Raw genomic sequence first — 19943 nt, forward strand, 5'->3', positions numbered from 1 at the left:
AATAAGAGCCTATAAAATTATGTCACGTTAGCAGAAGCCATGGCCAAAGACAGGTCTCCAACCCCAAGCTAGGCTCAGGAAGTTACACTGGGCCTCACGCCCGGCCTTACAAGGCCCAACATAAAATAAAGATCAAAAGAGCATATTTCATACTTCTAAGATACAATGGTACATTTTATACATTACCATTCCAAACAGCAGGAAAGGGAGCTTAGTACCACAAAGTCACTACTAGTCAATTTAGCCTCATGCAGAGTTTAAGGACAAAAGAAAAGGGCTCCCACGTTCTTTGCCAAAATATTGCAGTAATGGTTTCTAGGGTAATTACTAATAGTCTTCCCCTCTGAAACTTCTTAGATCAGTCAGTATTCTATTGCTGTGAAGAGACACCTGCCACAGCAGCTCTTGTGAAATTAATCATTTAGTTGGGGCTTGCTTAGCTTTATTTTCAGCGTAGCAGAAAGCATGGTGGCATTCAAGCAGACATGGTGCTTGAGAGTAGCTAAAAGTTCTACCACAGGACACACAGGCAGAAGGAAGAAAGACTCCGGGCTTGGAAAGAGCTTTTTGAAACCTCAAAGCCCATTCCCAGTGACACCTTGCCTCCTAAAATGCCACACCTCCCAAAGCTTTCAATTAATGACACTCCCTGGTGACAATGTAATGAAATCTATGAATCTGTCGGGGCCATTCTCATTTAAATCATGATAATGAGATCCTGTTGTACTGTGGTTCAAGTGAAGTAAATGAACAGTAGAACTCATTCCCAGTCCCAAATATTCCCATTTCTCAGATCTGCTCATTAAACATGCACTAATTAAGTAGTATTAAAAATGGTTAACTATCTGGATACCTCCCTCTTCTGGGTAGTTCATTCCTATCTGCTTTTTCTATTTCATTAACTATCAGTCCTTTGGACAGACAACACTTGCCCTTTAAAGTTCAATCTCATTTACTGCCCTTTTTGATAACTAAATTTAACTCTGCCTCCAGAAATAATAAAAACAAAACACCTTATTCACTGATATCCTTTTCCATCATGTTTTATCCATTATCTTGAAAAGATTCTCATATATGTCCATGCATTAACTCTCTACTTCTTGATTTATTACTCTACATTCTATAAATTTCCTAAAATATGAATTTTATGAAGACTCTATCAATTTTATACTATTCATTGAAAGAATATCTTTTCATTCTCTTACTTGAAACTCCAAAATCCTTCAGATATTGTTGGCTACTTAAAAAGCATCGATAAGTAATTTCTCCACCATCTCCCAAGTTTGATTTTTTCTGTTCATATTCTCATAATCTTCTCCAACATATCTTGCAGGAGTTATTTTTTTTTTACTTAAACCTATTCCTAGAAGGAAGCTAACATGTACTCATATTGATTTCATAACATATAAAGATAAAATTCAGTTTTATATATAAGTCCATGTCTTCTGCTATGCACATAGATGTACATGGAATTTTATTTCTACACATATGATACAAATGAGGCTGCATAAATACTCAATTTTCTCTATTCTAAAACCTTTCCAAAGACTCTAGCAACAAACAATTCACCATTGGTAAAATTATCAATTAAGATGCCTACAGTCTATTCCGGTCCAAAATTTTGTTCTTACTTTCAAATTGTGCCTTTCAACAAAGACATTTTAATTTTATATTTGAACAAATGCCTACATTTATGTATTAGAACCATAAGCACCCAAGAGTCTACAAGAGCAAAAAAAGGATGTTGGGATCTCTTAAAAAAACAACTTCATGGAGGTTGTGAGCCATCAAGTATGGAAACTGAGAAAGAAACCTGGAATCTCTGCAAAAGCAGTCCGTTAATGGGTGAACCATCTCTCATGCATCTAAATTGTGCACATTAAATAAACTACGCTGTGGTAATTTAAATTACTATTTCTCAAATGAACATTAAAAGCTCACTAAATTTTCCTTGTGTCTACTCTACAATCACCCATCACCTACCAGATTCTTGCCCACAACACTATAGATACTTTATTGTAACCATTCCTTAATTGCCTACCACAGTTCAGATTCTAACAGAATCATTATCAAGTCATTCTTAAACTCATCCTTTTTTTCCCCCATAATGTGTCCTCCCTACTTCCACTGTCTATCACTGCTGGGCATTCAAATGGCCTCCTTGCAATCTTTATGAGTTCTGTACTTTTTCCTATGCTAGCAAGATCACGTGTTATATATTTAGAACCTACAAATTTATTTATTTTATTTATTATTATTATTAAAAATTCCACCTCCTCCCCTGTTCCCATTTCCCTCCCCCATCCCCCCTCTTCCCCTACCGCTCCCTCTCCAGTCCAAAGAGCAGTCAGGGTTCCCAGCCCTGTGGGTAGTCCAAGGTCCTCCCCTCTCCATCCAGCTCTAGGAAGGTGAGCATCCAAACAGACTAGGCTCCCACAAAGCCAGTACATGCAGTAGGATCAAAACCCAGTGCCATTGTCATTGGCTTCTCAGACAGCACTCATTGTCAGCTACATTCAGGGAATCTGGTTTGATAACATGCTCCATCAGTCCCAGTCCAGCTGGCCTTGGTGAGCTCCCATTAGATCAGCCCACACATCTCAGTAGGCGGGTGCACCCCTCGGGGTCCTGACTTCCTTGTTCATGTTCTCCTTCCTTCTGCTCCTCATTTGGACCTTGGGAGCTCAGTCCAGTGCTCCAATGTGGGTCTCTGTCTCTATCTCCATCTATGGCCAGATGAAGTTTCTATGGTGATATGCAAGATATTCATCAGTATGGTTATAGGATACGGGCATTTCAGTCTCCTTCTCCTTTATTTTAAAAAAATAGATATTTTAAAGTCTCATTAATATATGTCATATAAGTTGTTCAAAATCCTTGCTGCAGATCAACAAAATTGGTATTAATTTCAATAACCCATCATTACTTCATTATGAATAAAAAGGGTTCTTAAAATTATTTACTGACACTTTCAATTTGTCTTTCTCTAGCTTTTCATCAATTTCACTACGTATGAGGTTTCTTGTTCGTTGTCAACTTAGTATATTTTAAATACTTAGAAACATATCTCTGTGTTCTTTTTGAAGATGTTTCTAGAACTATTTAACTCAAGGGAAGACCTTCTTTTAGTGTTGTTGTCATATTTCCATAGGTTGGGTGCCAGACAAAATAGAAAAAAGATTAAGCAAGCTGACCAGGAACAATATGCTTTTCTGTTTTCTGACTTCAGATCAGTCTGAGTCACAACAACATCTAATTTGCATTTTTTTCTTTTGGAGAATAATATACTTTCCTGGGCCTTATGAATTAACCTTTAAATAAAACATTTTAGCCTTTTAAAATAAGTAAGCACTATATGCTCAACAGACCCACATATTCACACATACAAATGCAGTCAACATTGTACCAAATCACTTGCCTTCTAAGGATCTTATCAATTAAAGAAAATGATATTGAGAAAGTCAATAGGTCAATCGTAATGGAAAGTGACAAGAACACTAATGTTGATTGCATCAAATCCATGAGGGACCTTTAAGAACTCATTAGCAAAGGAGTCAGTATGTCTGCATTTTTACTGATTTACCTATCTGATATTTTACCCTTCTAGTTTGCTAGACAGTTAACTATTAGGACTTGATAAATTGAACATTTGTGTACCATATTTTCAAAGGCATAAAACATAAATGAGATTGGTAACTTGGAAATTCCTAGCATTAGCTTGCTAAATTATTGTGTATATCAATCAAAGCTCTATCAGGTTCAAAATAATAATATGTAATTATTTGTTTCACAGGAGTGAAATCCTTTACAATTTTAGCAGCTATTTATTTAGTCCTGTTGTTGCTTTTGTATTCACATCCGATTTTGGAGCATGAAGGGTGGGTATCTGTAAAAGGAAAAAGGAATGAAAAATGTACATGGAAGACAGAACAATCTGAAATACTCAAGCAAAAGCCTTTGCAGATGGAATGAAACTCACTCTTATGTTGGGTGAAAGTAGTTTGGTAGAATGAGTGGTCTGCACTGGCCAGGCACATATATTGTCATGATGGTAACTACAAACACCTAACCCACAACAAGTGTTCCATTAAAATAAAAGAAAAAGAAGACCTTTCAAACCTGATTCCACTAAATGTTAGTTTAGCATATGCACAGCGTGTTTTTCAGCAACCGAATGGCTATCACTTTACCTCTGCCCTCCACATCACTAGAATCCCCCTTGTGACCCATTTTACACTTACTAAGAAAGTGTACTCGATAAAATAAAATCCAGCCTTATAAAGATAGCATATTTTAAATCCTTTACAGTCTGCCCTTTCTCCTAAACTATTCTTAGTCTGTAAATCAATTAGAAAGTAACATTTCTGCTTTGAACAGAATCATTCTTTTCTCTGTAATTAAAATATACTAAATTTTCAAGAGATCATTTAAATTTGTTTTTTTAAGTTTTGAATAATGCTCAGTCTTCTCATAGTTGCATTCTATACTTCATTGATAATCTGTTCTCAATGACTAAGATGTAGTATAATTTTTTATTGTCCCATACTATTTTAGGTAATAAATGAATGAGAAAGTAAAAGCATAGGGAAATATTTGTGTGATGGCATATCTTTACACCAGCATAGGCAATATGATCAGTGACTGACCAAAAGAGGGAAATAGTTTCCACAACTAGCTAACATTTTAATGCCTCTGAAGTTGCTGAGTTATGTATTATCAGGATTGGGTAACTTACATAGGCACTCTGACATATTACACAGTTCTCTTTTATTGTATCTCCCATTTAAAATGCTAGTCTTTTCCGGGAGGTGGTGGTGCATACCTTTAATCCCAGCACTGGGGAGGCAGAGCAGGCGGACCTCTGTGAGTTCAAGACCAGCCTGATCTACAAGAGCTAGTTCCAGTACAGGCTCCAAAGCTACAAGAAACCCTGAAAAAAAAAACATGAAAAAAAAAAGATGCTGAGTAAAATGTTAGCCTTTTAAATATGTCTCCCATAGGTCCATAAGGAGTGGCACTATTAAAAAATGTAGCCTTGTTAGAGTACATGTGGTTTTGTTGTAGGAAGTGTGTCACTGTGGGTGGGCTTTCAGGTCTCTTCCTGCTGCCTGCAGATTCAGATAGAGAACTCTCAGCTTTTTCTCCATCACCAAGTCTGCCTTTGTACCACCATGCTTCCCACCATGACAATAATCGAATAAACCTCTGAACTGTAAGCAAGTCCCAGTTAAATGCTTTCTTTTACAAGAGTTGCTATAGTCATGGTGTTTCTTCACAACAATGAAATCATAGCTAAAAGAGTGTGTTTGAATATTACTGTTAAATTAGTGGAAAATGCTTAGCTAGAACTTTGGGATTGAGAAAGTATAGCACCCCATGTGTGCTAGTTGAAAAGCCCAGATAACAGTCATTTATCCTTAACTTTACAAAGACTATTTCAATATACCGCAGACAAATGGACCCATATGAATTTCTGTAATTTAATTTGAACCTAGACATCTGTCATACAAGTGACTTTTAAATTTTCCCTGGTTACTTGCAATGAGCTCAATTGGCATGGCAGGCTGAAATTTGGAAGGACAATTGAAAACTGATTTTTGCTAACTAAAATATGATAGGGATGAAGAATCATCATAAACTTTAGGTAGAGAAGTAGATACATACTTTAGGAAAACAATTCATTTTGATAGTTGTTAACAAGTATAGGATAAAAGCATTCAGTTATCACCATCTTTATGCCAGGTACCAAGACAAATCATGATTATTTCAAGCAACAAAACCACATCTAGTACAGCAGCTGTAAGTTCACTCATTATATGATAAACCTTTTGATTAATTGTTAATAGATTCCATCTTCTGCTTAGGCCATGCAGAGGCAAGTTGAAGTGGTAGGAAATGCCACTACTTTATTCTTTCCTCAGACATCCCTCAGAGTGCCCACTAAGATGTTTTCCATGTTTGTAGATAGAGGTGGTTTTAGTGACTTCCGCGTACTCTTTTCTACCATAATAGTTCTCATTGCACACAAGACAGTGTCAAGACGGGAATTAGATTCAGCTCCACAGTGAAACTCACAATATCGAGAATTGTGTGTACCAGAACCAAGAATCAAATCATAAGGCAAGTCCATAGGACACTATGTCCATGAAACCACAATCACCCTTTTTTCTTCCTTAGGCACTAATTTGATCAATAGACCACTGTGGTATATTATGTTACAAAGTTCATGTCTGTTCAGAGCAGCTGTCCAATAATTGTTGAAATGGATCATTACTTCATCTTCTTCATTATAACCTCACCGGGAAATGTAATACATGCCTTTAAATGGAAAGATTTTGAGGAACTGTAAGCATTTGAGAGTGTTTCAGAGTTTAGCCTTAAGCCTTTACAGTTTCCACTACTTTCAAAGGATTGTGGGTCAGTTATTGCATCAAATTTATTTAGTTTGGTGCTTTAGTATTAATGATGCAGTTATAGGTCTATGTCACCGTGCCCAACTATATATTCTTTGTTGGATTGACTCACTTTTATTTGTACACAAAGCTCCTCTTTCAATCATCTTGACATTCTGAAGATTCTCTGAAGTTAATAACAGTTTAACAACTGAACTTAAATAATAACTTGTACCAAAGAAACTAAATACAAATAAAAATGCCTCAACTTTCGAGATAATTATGTCCTCAAATGTCCATCAAAAGTTGGTAATATATATGGGGAAATTGTTGCATTTAGAACATCATAGACTACTCAATAATAATACTTAACCTTAAGATATTATGTGCCCAACCAATCTTAAATTTCCTTACCAATTGGTTAAAATGATCTAAAAACAATGCCTATTTTATAATCATGCTGGATAGTTCTGTAAATTTTTTCATGAAACTTTGCAAATAGCTAGAATTCTGGAGCTTGGAAGATAGTTCAATATCTAAAAGCACACACTGCTCTTAAAATGGATCTGAATTAAGTTCCCAGCACATCAAGTATGTCACAAACTACCTGTGACACCAGCAACAAGGGATTTAATACCCCTTCTAGGCTTTGCAGTAACTGTACTAATTTGTACATACACACTCACAGCATACACATATACATTAAAAATAAGAATCAGTAAAATTTCATATTTCAGGGATGTTAAGTGTAGGAAACACAATAACTCATTTTCTAAACCAACATTTTCTAAAATTTCAAAACTAATATTATTTGCTAAAAACTTTTTTGCATGAAGAAATTCTTTATTTTATTCTAAGAGTTGTTATTTGGCCTACATATGAGCTTAAGGCTTTGCATAGATGTGTTTCGTGTCAATTAAAAGAGTATTTTTAGTAGATATTTGTTCAGCTAGAAACCCACTGAGATTGCAATTTGCTCTCTCTAAGCTTAAAAACAAAACACACACACACACATGCACAAAATGTGTAAGAAGATGGTATGTAGTTTTTGGTTTTCAAATGTCACTGATACAGATTTATATTTCAGTGTGTATGTTCATGGTATTAGTTATTAAATCATCACAGACAGACACATGCAGATACACAGAGACAGAAGACTGAGAAAGAACAAAAATAAGTTTAATTAGATTAGCATGTAATGCAAAGGAAATATGAGTTAATTATTTAAATAATGTTCATCCTTTATCTAATCAAGTTTATGTTAAAGCTCATAACTCCATGTTTCTTCATGTGTGTTAATAGTTTTCTTCCAAATGCTTCTGTATTGTAATTTTGTTTACTATTATTATTTGTGAGGTTTACCCTTACTTGCAGAATTTTCAGTATACAATATTATAAAATCAGCAGTTGGAACAATCTTTATTTAAAAATTACCCTGTGGCATTTCTGATGCTATATTTGAGACTTATTAACAAAAAAAAGCCACCTAAAAGGTTTAGTGTGTCACTCTTAAACCTTAGCTCATGTCCCATGCCTTCCTCTGCCTATGTCCTGGTCAAACTAGGTTGTTTGTTTACCCAGAGATGTGTCCTCTCACACATCTCTCTGCACAGAGAGTGGTCCAGTTCTGCTCAGATTTAATCAATACATCCATCTGGTAGTGGGTCATCTTTTGAGCCTCTAAGAAAAGCTCAGGCTAAAGCATATGATACTTTATTACTCAAGGCAGGAGGTTTCATGTCCATGAAAAATAGTCATCTTAGAATAATTGCTAAATTTACTGAAAGGTCATCTTTTATGTGCTTTCTTTCTTTCTTTTTGGAACTCAATACTTCTTGATTGGGTGATTGATTTATATAATAAACTCTCTGACCTTATAACTTGCAACACAATCTCCTTAAAAAAAAATCCGTGCACTCAGTTATAAATGAACACAGTATTAGTACCTTGATACTAAAAATGCCAGAATCTTCCACATGTATTTGCTAACATGCTTCTCAATTTTTCATCCTATTTTTTCCTCTTTGTCCTTCGTGAAAATATAACTATCCTACTAGAAATTTCTTTGTAGAAACATTGGCTTGATCATTTTGTAACTTTTTATTTAATGCTTTTATTATGGGACTTTAGTCATTTACTCTTATTGCCAAGAATGGTGTACAGTATTGAATAAAAAATTTGAAACTTGTTTTAATTTATAATTTTGAGCTTATTAAAGTGTGATATAACAGTCTTAACCTCTCAAATTATCGTTAATATTTGTGTATTTGTACTTCTGACTGAGATTTTGTGCTATGTGTGTCTTATATATTACTCACAGTCATATATTGTGAAATGTGAGATTGTCTATGAATAAATAGATCAGGATCAGATTCTTTTCCTGTGGCCAGAAAGAGTTAATTATGCAAGCTAGGGTAGTAGATATACACCTGTGATCCAAGGATTTGAAAGATGGAGGATTCTAGTATTTATTAGGTAAGTAGTGTGCATTTTTATGAAAGCAGTGTATCAAGACACCAGTATCATCAGCAGAAGAAGGGTCAGGGAATATTTAATACAGATATTATCAGGCAATAATCATGGCTGACAACAAAAAGTATATTGAAAACAATTAGTTGCAGCAATGTATGGGCTGTGCTCTCAGTATTTCTGCGTCAGTCATCTGACAATTGACTATTAAGGAGTACATTCTGAGCTTCAGTGACTGAAAGATCTGTAGCAGTAGTGAAAGTGGAGCCGAATTTTTGACACATATTCAAGCATGTGTCCTCTATTCAGGAAATGGGTATAGATTCCACCAGAATATACTGTAAATGACTATGAATGGAAAACTAAAGAAGTATAAACAATCCTAGACATTTGGATTTATGAGTGCAGAAAAGAGAAATTAGTAAGCCTGAGGTCAAGTCACATAATAGAGAAAAACATTTTTAGAGCTCTTGTTGTTGCTTTGATTGAAACCACAGATAACTATAATATTTTATATGATGATCACTTTTTATATTGTGATGTAGAAAGAATCATAAGGCAAGTGATCATAAATATTGTGAATGAACTATAAACAAAGCATGTGTCCTATGTGGCAATGATGATATTCCCTAGAGAACTACAACCACGGGGATATGCCTGTGGTTCTCTACATATGTCCATACGTATGTCCATATACATAGAAAGACATATATGCAAATATGTAGACATACGGGCATTAATACTGTGGGGTTTAGCAGTATCATTTTTAGTAATTAGAGCATGGGTTATCACTATAAATATTTGAAATATGTTTTTATATGTAGAGATATAGTGTTGTAGTGATAACTAAAATGTGGCTCTCTGTTGTTGGAAGTGGTATAAGCTATGCAAGACGAATGGGCAGGCTGACAGGCAAGAAATGTTAATATTTCAGTCTGTATTCATAGGCAGCCTGAGGGAGAATTTACTCAGCTTCAGGAGCCTCTGTCTTTTGGTGAGTATTTCAGTTGACAGATGAGTCCAACTTGTACCATGAAAGATAATCTTTATTCAAAGTCTCTTACCATTTTAATGTATGTTCTATCTTTAAAGTGTCTACATAGTAGCACTCAAATGTATTTGACAAGAGGAAGTGCTATAGTCATGTTGATAAATAATGTTAACATCAGAAGTATCATTATGGTATTTATTCCTTCTCCCAGTTAATCTGTTATCAAAATATCATATTTATATATTAACATTCTCATAGAGTTTTATATTAGATTAACACAATTAATTTTAAACCTTGCTATATTACAACTAATTATGTTAACATACTTTTGAATACAAGTTTTAAAAGTTTGGTATAAAATGAGGACGAAGACTAAAATATGATATAGTTTTTATGTGTAATATTCCCTGGTTTGCCTCTAGAGTTAGTTTAAAATCTAATGGATAGGGAAAAGCAACCCATCTCTATTGAGTTTAGTGAAAATGTATGCTATACCCTGTCTTTCATACTCTAAGACATTAGAGTATTTTGTCTTAGACTATAGCTGAAATGTCCAGTCTGAGATGTCACTCCTCATTTCTATCTATTTTTTTTTGTAGAATAAGAAGAGAAGTTTCACATGTTTCTTTGCAATTTTGTGTTGATTCTCTAGATTTTTCTTAGCCATTTTCTCTATTTGTTGTAATATATGCTCTATCATCTTCAGGTGATTCTGTTTTCTTCATTCATGCAACCTAGGAACACTTTCATCTGTATTATTGTCAATGCAATTCTCCCTTCTTGTATTCTCCCAGAAATATAACATTCCAGTTAATGAAAACATCCATTTAGAGTGATCTACCTAAAAGAGTATCTATAATGTATACTTTTTTCCAATTTATTTTGCTACCAGGAGTAGAAATTGTAGTCATTATCATGAAAAAATGTATAATATTTTAAAAGTGTGATAAGGATTTGATTATTGAAAATAACGCTAACTTTATTCTACAAGTGTTGATGAATGCTCTCTGTGTTATACCTACAGTGTTGAAGAAATATGTCCAGCTATTTTAGCAATACTTGCATACAAATATGTAAACATTCATTGTTAATTATGAAGTTCTTATGACAACAAAATGTTTATTTTAATCTATTTCATATGGAGACAGTGTTATAGCCAGATCTGTGAAGTACCCAAAAAACCAACAAGAAGACTGAATCCCATATGTAAAAGCAAAGAGCTTTTTTTCTTATCAAGTTCATGAACTCAGACTCTCTGTGTGCCCGATGTATTGGTGCCTTTGGAGAGCCCTTAGCACAGTTAGGTTGTTTTTTTTTTTTTGTTCTTTATAATATCAGATGGGGAAAAAAGGGGGATGTATTTGTGCTGACCTAAGAGCCATCAAGTGATCCTATTTACAATAATTGGAATGTTAGAATTTCTTTTGGATGCTATGTTGCTGAGAGGAGCATGGGTGGTCTCAGGTTGTGGTCTTTCTTGGAAACACATATTGTCTTAGGGTAAACTGAGACTCAGGTCTACTATCCTGTTGGTCTATAGAGACTGTCTTGGCAGGTGTGTACCAAGCTGCCCTGGGTCCTATATCTAGGAGATAGAGATTGAGGGAATTTACTTTTCTAGTTAAGTGTACTTATCATTCCTATTCAAGATCATGTTGCTTGCTCAGAATTTTTGTAAACATTGATGTGGAGCAACTTTGTGAGACACATGATAGGAAATATCCATGCAAACTATGAAATATTTAATGTAAAAGACCACCTACACTATAAACTTTTTTCTCTTAATTTTTTATTCATTTTACATAACAACCACAGTTTCCATTCCCTCTTCTCCTGCCACCCCCACTCCCTCCCCCAGCTCACCCTCCATCCACTTTTCTAAAAGGGAAAGGGGAAGGCCTCCCATGTGGTGTCATCAAAGCCTGGCATGTTAAGTTGAGGCAGGACCAAGCCCCTCCCTACTGCATCAAGACTGAGCAAGGCATCCCACCATAGGTAACAGGGTCCAAAAAGCCAGCTCATGGATCAGGGCCAGTTCCTGGTCCCACTGCCAGGGACCTAACAAACAGACCAATATTCACAACTGGCATGCACATGCAGAGGGTCCTGCTAAGATTTTTAGAAATAGTGGAGCGAGTCCCTGAACTGGCCTTCCCCTGTAATCAGATTGGTGAACATCATAAGCTTTTTACATGGGATATTCCTTAAAAATTAGCAATGTAAAAGACAATGGTTTGCATACAGAAAATATTTAATGAATATACACAAAATAAGAAACAAATGATTGCCCTTCCAGTCGTAAAACGCCTTAAACAAATTCAAATTAATAATAAACCTTCTGAGTCAGGCAGTAGTGGTATATGCTTTTAATCCTAGCACTCCGGAGGCAGAGGCAGATGGATAGATCCATGTGAGTTTGAGAACAACCGGGTCTATAAAAGCTAGTTCCAGAACAGGCTCCAAAGTTACATAGAAATCCTGTCTCAAAAAAAAAAAAAAAACACCAAAATAAATAAATAAATAGACAAATAAGTATACAAATACATAAATAAAACTTGTGAATGCATGATTTGTTTAGTATGTGTATGGAAGAAATAATTTATGAATAGTTTTAACTGTGTATGCTTACATTTATATAGTACATAATACCTAAATAAGATTTAGAGAAAATTTATTGCTTTAATGAAATAAAAAGCAATGAGTATATAATGTGTTATTAGTTGACACAAATGCATTTAATAATATTAAATAGTTCTGAATATTGTTAATTGTACTTTATTTTTAATATGGTAACATTTGGAATTTACAGAATTGTATTATGAAACCTACCTACTCTCCCAAGCTAACTCAAAAGACAGCATCTCTTCTCCTTTCTGTCCCCTAATTGGATACTGACCAAAGTCATAATGGGCTCTCTTTGACACTCAATGTTTCCATTATTTCCCTAGAGACACACTCCTGAGTCATTCCAGATGAGCATAGAGAACAAATGACCCTATTTTATCTCATTCCAGTAATCTGGTCTTTAAATTAACACAGTAATAACATGTCTGACACTAGTGGAAAATTTCTTGAATTAAGTAAGAACATGGTTATTACTGTCCATGACTAATCCATGCATGTGCTTGTGAGTACATGTGAACACTGGGTTAACATTCTGAGAAAACATGTAAGTAATTTAACACCTGTAGTTTTTAAATGGAAAAGGTGCTTGCTCTTTGCTGTGATTAAAAGTGCTCCTTCGAAAATCATTGGGAAATTCATAGGCCATCTGGAAACCACATCTGGAGGGAGAAGGCTTAAAACATTGTTTAGAAAAGGAAGTGAAAAACTGCTTCAGCAAACCCAATACAGGAAAAAAAAAATGAAAACTGAGCTGAACTCAGGGAATAATTTCATATTTCATTTGTGACTTTGAACCCATATGTTCACATGCACACATGCATGTGCATACACACCCACACATACTTGCATAGATAGTATCCAAGTTCTTAAAGGAAGGAATCTAGAATAGACCTTCTTGTCATATGAGAATATAACAGTCATTTGCTGCCTTCATCTCAGATAGTCACTGTTGTGATCTCTATAATCGTAGCTGAGCTTTTCTTCGAAAGTTTTACATGTGGCATGTGTCAGTAGTGTGCATTTTCCCAAAACTATTATCATATGAAAAAGATAAGAAACCATCTGCACACCAATCATTAAGAAAACATTGATTCCAGATATGGTTAACTAAGCTGGAAGCTGAGGCATTGCTTGCTGATTATATGGTGAGTCGATATCGATTCCTTTCATATATATTTTAGGAAGCTTCCTTGGCAGTAGTTTTCCATATGGTTTTTCTTACGGCTTTTAATGTTAGTTATCTCTTCTCATATTTCCTCCTTTTACCCTTCCCTCCTTAATGGCATATAGAAAATAGATGTTTATCGCTAAACAGAAACTGAAATAAATTTTAAAATAAATTTCATCAATAGTATTATTACTTGAGATATTCTTGACATCTGAAATTAAAAGTATAAATAAATTCTTACCCCATTATTCATGTTTCTCTGAATACACTTTATATATAAACAGTTTTGATGCTAAGGCATTCCTTTATTCCTCACTGAAGAAGTTCTCTTTCAGAAAGTTATATAAAATGTGAAGAAACCTGAATCTCTCCCTATAGAAGTAGAAGCAGGCAACGATTGTAAGGTCACTATTTTCTTTCTTTCCCCTTTCTTCTCCTTTTTATTGTCATGTGTCTACAATATCCTCTGTCATCATTTTTGATCCAAAAATTATATTGATTCTAATTCCTGTGCCATTTGTCTTTATTATCTCTGTCAATTCTGAAAGTTCTCTATCAACAAGACTAATCCTGATTCATATTCAAACCTAAATTCTCTTATATTTTAAGTCTTTTCATTGATTCCTTTTTGCCATTTAAACACTATATTATGAACACACAAACACACACACGCACACTATGTATTTTCATTTAATGGACGTGAATCTAAACCAGATTTATTTTCAAAATAAGCTATGTTGTTATTTCTATTCTCTTTCTTACAGAGTTTAACATTTCTAGACTTTTTATTTGCAAATAATTGGGACACTCACTCTACAATTAAGTTTTGGCTTAACAAAGATTAAAATTTTATAATTGCACTCAGATTTTAAAATTATGCTTCTTGCATTGAGAAAATTAAATTCATAAAACATCTATTTCATCAACAGAAACAGAGAAACTATAATACTAGTTTTATTATAGTATTAATACACTATCATTTTGGAAATATCTCAAGGACTGATCAAAATAATACTGAATATATTTTCTTTCCATTCTCATTCCTATTTCAAAAACATGATACAACATGATTTTTATTGTCATTGCTGATTTACATGTTGAGTTATTTTTTTTCTAGGTAGAATCACTTAAGGTTAAAACCAAAGTCTGTTTTTTTTTTTTCACGTTTTAGCATCTTTTATTTAAGCGGGTGTTTTATTTTCTGGCAAAAGCCATTTTAACACCTTAGTTTGCAAAAAAAAATATGCATATGATTTTTCTCTGTATGATATAGGTCAAATCTACGCAATTTTAAAATTAATTAAGTAAATATTAATTTAGACATGAGAATCTGATCCTAGTGTAATGATTAATTGATTAATTGATTAATAAAAAAGCTGCTTTTGGTCTATTGCAGTGCAGAAAAGAGCAAGTTGGGAATTCCAAGCAGATAGAGGAGGAGAGAGTAAGTGGAGTCTAAGGGAATCCATGAAAAGACAGATGCCAGTCACTGTATGGAACTTTACCAGTAGGCCACAACCACATGGCAATGCATAATTAACAGAAATGGGTTAATTTAAGATCTAAAGTCTAGCTAGAAATAGGTTTAAGCTACTGGCCAAACAGAATTGCAAATAATATAGTTTCTGTGTGATTTTTTTTTTTTTTTTTTGGTCTGGGCAGCCAGGAATGAAGGGGCAGCCTCCAACTATAGTATCATACATCTTATACATCTTACAAGGCTATTCTTCTGAAGTTGGCTTATGGTTTGGTTTCCTTATGGATCTTATTACTCTTCACATTCAAATCAAAGCTATCCTTGATCAAAACCTAAGTGACATTTGGGAGAAAATTTTCTGTGAATGACTGTTTCGTCTAAATATTGTGTTTTATTCCAAAATGCTGTTTCCTTAGTACCTATATATAAATGCATATACACAATCAGTCTATCTATTTATCTATCTATCTATCTATTTATCTATCATCTATCTATCTATTATCTATCTACCATCTATCTGTATCTATGTATATCTATCGATTGATTGATCTGTAGATCTATTGATCTATCTTCCTATCTACCTTAGGGTAATAATAAAAGGTTTGTGTTTCTCCTCATCCTACTTATTCACTCTGTTTGGTATTTTCATATATTCCTTGACAAATATGAAGATGCAATTGCGATAGTTATAATTGCTAAATGTTTCTAAAATTAATGGGAACAAGTGTATTAAAAGCTCCCATTTACTTAACACAAAGTTTGAATTATAATAGAGCTTGGTTAAATGTAATTATGATCTCTTAATGACTTCCAATTGATTTTTGTTATGGCTACCACAATTAAAGAGAACATAATTAATTTATTTTACAAAATAAGTAAAGTGGAGTATGACCATATCAGTGCAGTGATGTGAGTTGAGAGCTATTTTCAGGAATGAAATGAACCGGTATATTTAAAAAATGTAAAAAACCTTTAGTGCTCATTGGGGAAGAGGCTTTTACTTTACAAGTGGAAAATTTAGACAGAAGGGCCACAGAATTTACTCACAGGCACAGTAATGAAATAATGAAGACTAGAACCTAAAACTTCTTAGCCTTTCCATTGGTATCTCTTTTTCCTTACCATCTACTTAGAAATGCTTCTTGGTTCTGGAAATTACTCTGTGTAATTAACAATTTGTCTTTTTTATAAGGCAAATGGCTGTAAATAAATGAACAGGTCAAAACATTTTCCTGATTACTTTTAGCAGCATCCTAATGATCAATAACAATGTGCTGTATTATAAAAATGTGTCACACAAAATGAATAATTAATTTTAGGTATAATATATTCAAAGTCATTCAAATATGACTTAGCTCTCTGGGATGGTTTGAATAAGAACAACCTCCCCTAGCATTTATTTGCATGCTTGGTACCCATTTGGTGGAAATTTTTGAGAAGAATTAAGAAGTATACTTTTATTGGAGTTGACGTGGCACTGGGAGCAGACTTAAAAGGTTTCAAAAAACTCAAGGTATTCCCAGCCTCTTCCTCTGCCTCATGTTTATAATTCAACATTATAGATATTGGATACTTCTACAGGACCATGTTGTTCTGCCTTCTACCATGATAGTTGTGGACTCTGAAATTTTAAACCTCAAATACACTTTTATTTTCTACACATTTCCTTGGGTATAATGTCTTGTCACAGCAATAGAAAAGTACCGTAAAATAGACAAATTTAGTACAAAATAGCTGAGGTGTGTGGACAAATCAGAAATGGTGCATTTAAAATAGAACAGCTTCCATGGACTACTACATTATATTCATGTTACTTATCATGATACTTGTCATAATGAACTAGTATACAGAACACATTTTGGATGTTTTAGGGCAGGTATAATGCCCTTTCATTTTAGGTCCTTGGCAAAGGGACCTAGCAAGAATGTTTAACAGAAAAAAAAAAACAAAAAAAAAAAAACACCAAACACCAAAACAAGACTAGGGTTAACAAATTACCTCTTGTAATGATACCAGGGACCTAGAGACCTCTTAATCTCCATTTTTTAAACTTTCCATCATGTAACAGAAGCAATGCCCCGAGGACACATCTTTAAGTGATGGATGTTTATAGGAACTATTATCAAAATTCTAAAATATGTTACTTATTCAATCTAAAGGAAGAATATAGATAAAGATTCTACTTTGGACTAATTTTTTTATAATAATGATAGTATAACAGGTAGTTATTGCCATTGAAATTTAGCCACTTTATTTAACTAAAATATTGAGATAGTTGATAATATATTTGAGTAGTTATAGAAGGAACTGTCCTTTGTATAGGTGCAGTTAGTAAGCAAAATTTCTCTTTATCTGCTAGGAGAAGATATCATTCAGTCTGGTAAGTGTACAATAGAAGAACACTAAAGTCAGAACAGATTTCTCTTCTCTATTTGAGATAGGATGTTATCTTTTCCCACAGTTCATATTGGTGTTCCTTTTTCTTGGACTTCAGGTTTGAAACAAATGTTCACATTATTAGATTTTCTGCATAAACATCATTCAGGAAAAGTAATATATTAATTCTCAGACCTCAAGATCATTTGATTCAATCCTTCACTATGAATCTTCTAATACCAATGTATGTATGTATGTATGTATGTATGTATGTATGTTTCATCTATTGATCTATCTATCTATCTATCTATGGATCATCTATTTATCTACCATCTATCTGTATGAATACCATTAATTAAATTAGCTTTCTGTTCCATTCTATTGAGTCTGCTTCTCTGGAAAACATTAAAGAATACATTATTATCTACACTGTCACACAGGATCAACCTTCCAATGGTTCTTAACAAATGCTTTGGAGATTCATAAAATTAGAATCATCTGTGGCTTAATAGAAAATGCCAATTGTGAAGTTCCCACTCTTAACAAGTTCTCCTTATAATTCTAATAAACTATAAATTTTTATAATCTGTGTTTTACGTAAATTTTTAAAATAAGGTACGTCGGTTTAAAGAGGCTTGAGTAATATCTTCTATGGAAAATAAATATCGCACCAAATTTTCTTGACTTTACAAAAGCCTATTGATCTTATTTCTTTTTATTTTAATTTTATTCTTTATTATATAAAAATTGCAAATTAAAAGTCAGTCATTATGCTTGTTTTAGACAGAAATTTTACTTCCAATTTATTATTTTAACTATTAGACCATGTTAAAGTAGTTTCTTAAGCTGTAAAGATTGCTATCAGGATTGTAATGTTGAAAAAATTAAATATGCATGTTTAAATTTAAATATTTACATTTTATGCATATATTAAATAAAAGCTTAGTACCATTGATATTTCTTTCTATGAGTAATGGCACATGATGTATTTTAAGCTTCTGTGTGCATATATTTTTATTATCTTGTTTCTCAAAAGATAAAACCAATTATTCAATAAACAACATTTTTTTTTGTTTTGTTTTTTATGATTAATAGATTGGTTATTTATTTAAAGGGTAAAAAACTTACAGATCACCGGCCCAGACAACAGCCCTCTGTGCAATCAGGAAGGGAGTCTAGTCGCTGGAAGTGGAGCAGGAAGTTAGAGAGAGCAAGGAGGGAAGTGGCTGTTTTTTTTTTTTTTTTTTTTTTTTGAGAAAAGGAGAAAAAAAAAACAAAAAAACAAGTTTCCACCTCCTCCCAGCCTCCCATTTCCCCTCCCCCTCCTCCCACCCTATGCCCCCTCCTCCCACGTTTCTCCCCCTCCCCCCACTCCTTTCCCCCTCCCTCTCCAGTCCAAAGAGCAGTCAGGGTTTTCTGCCCTGTGGTAAGACCTAGGACCTCCCCCCTCCGTCCATATCTAGGAAGGTGAACATCCAAACTGGCTAGGCTCCCACAAAGCCATCACATTACATAGGATCAAACCCCCGTGCCATTGTCCTTTGCGTCTCATCAGCCCTCATTGTTCGCCATGTTCAGAGAGTCCAGTTTTATCCCATGCTTTTTCAGTCACAGTCCAGCTGGTCTTGGTGAGCTCTCAATAGATCATCTCCACTGTCTCAGTGGGTGGGTGCATCCCTCGTGGTCCCGACTTCTTTGCTCATGTTCTCCCTCCTTCTGCTCCTCATTGGGACCTTGGGAACTCAATCCAGTGCTCCAGTGTGGGTCTCTATCTCTATCTCCATCCATCACCAGATGAAGGTTCTATGATGATATGCAAGATATTCGTCAGTATTGCTCTAGGATAGGGTCATTTCAGGTTCCCTATCCTCAACTGCCCAAGGAACTAACTGGGGACCTCAGCTTGGGCACCTGGGAGCCCCTCTAGGGTCAGGTCTCTTGCCAACCCTAAAGTGGCTCCCTTAACTAAGAATTGTGGTTCCGTGCTTCCCTGTCCAACCTTCCTTTATCCCAATCCTCCTGAATAAACAACATTTTTTAAATACATAAACAATGTTTTGTCATGGGATTATTCCCAATTATCATTGTTTTCTTACAGTGTTTATAATTTTTCTTCAACAAATTTATTAATATTTTCAAAGAATATGCACTCTATTTTACTTCTTTACAATAAATAGGATGTCATGCAATAAGTTATTCGACACATATTTCTGTATAATTTATTAATTCATTAATTTATTAAAAATTTTCACCTCCTTCCCTTCTTCCATTTTCCTCCTCTTCCCCTCCCTCTCCAGTCCTAAGAGAAGTCAAGGTGCCCTGCCCTGTGGGAAGTCCAAGGTCCTCCCCTGTCCATCCAGGTCTAGGAAGGTATGCATCCAAACAGACTAGGCTCTCAAAAAGCCAGTACATGCAGGAGAATCAAAACCCAGTAACTCATTCATT

This window comes from Microtus oregoni, unplaced genomic scaffold, assembly GCF_018167655.1.
Source record: "Microtus oregoni isolate MIOR12 unplaced genomic scaffold, Mior012 000024F_ref0000369, whole genome shotgun sequence".
Taxonomy (NCBI): domain Eukaryota; kingdom Metazoa; phylum Chordata; class Mammalia; order Rodentia; family Cricetidae; genus Microtus; species Microtus oregoni.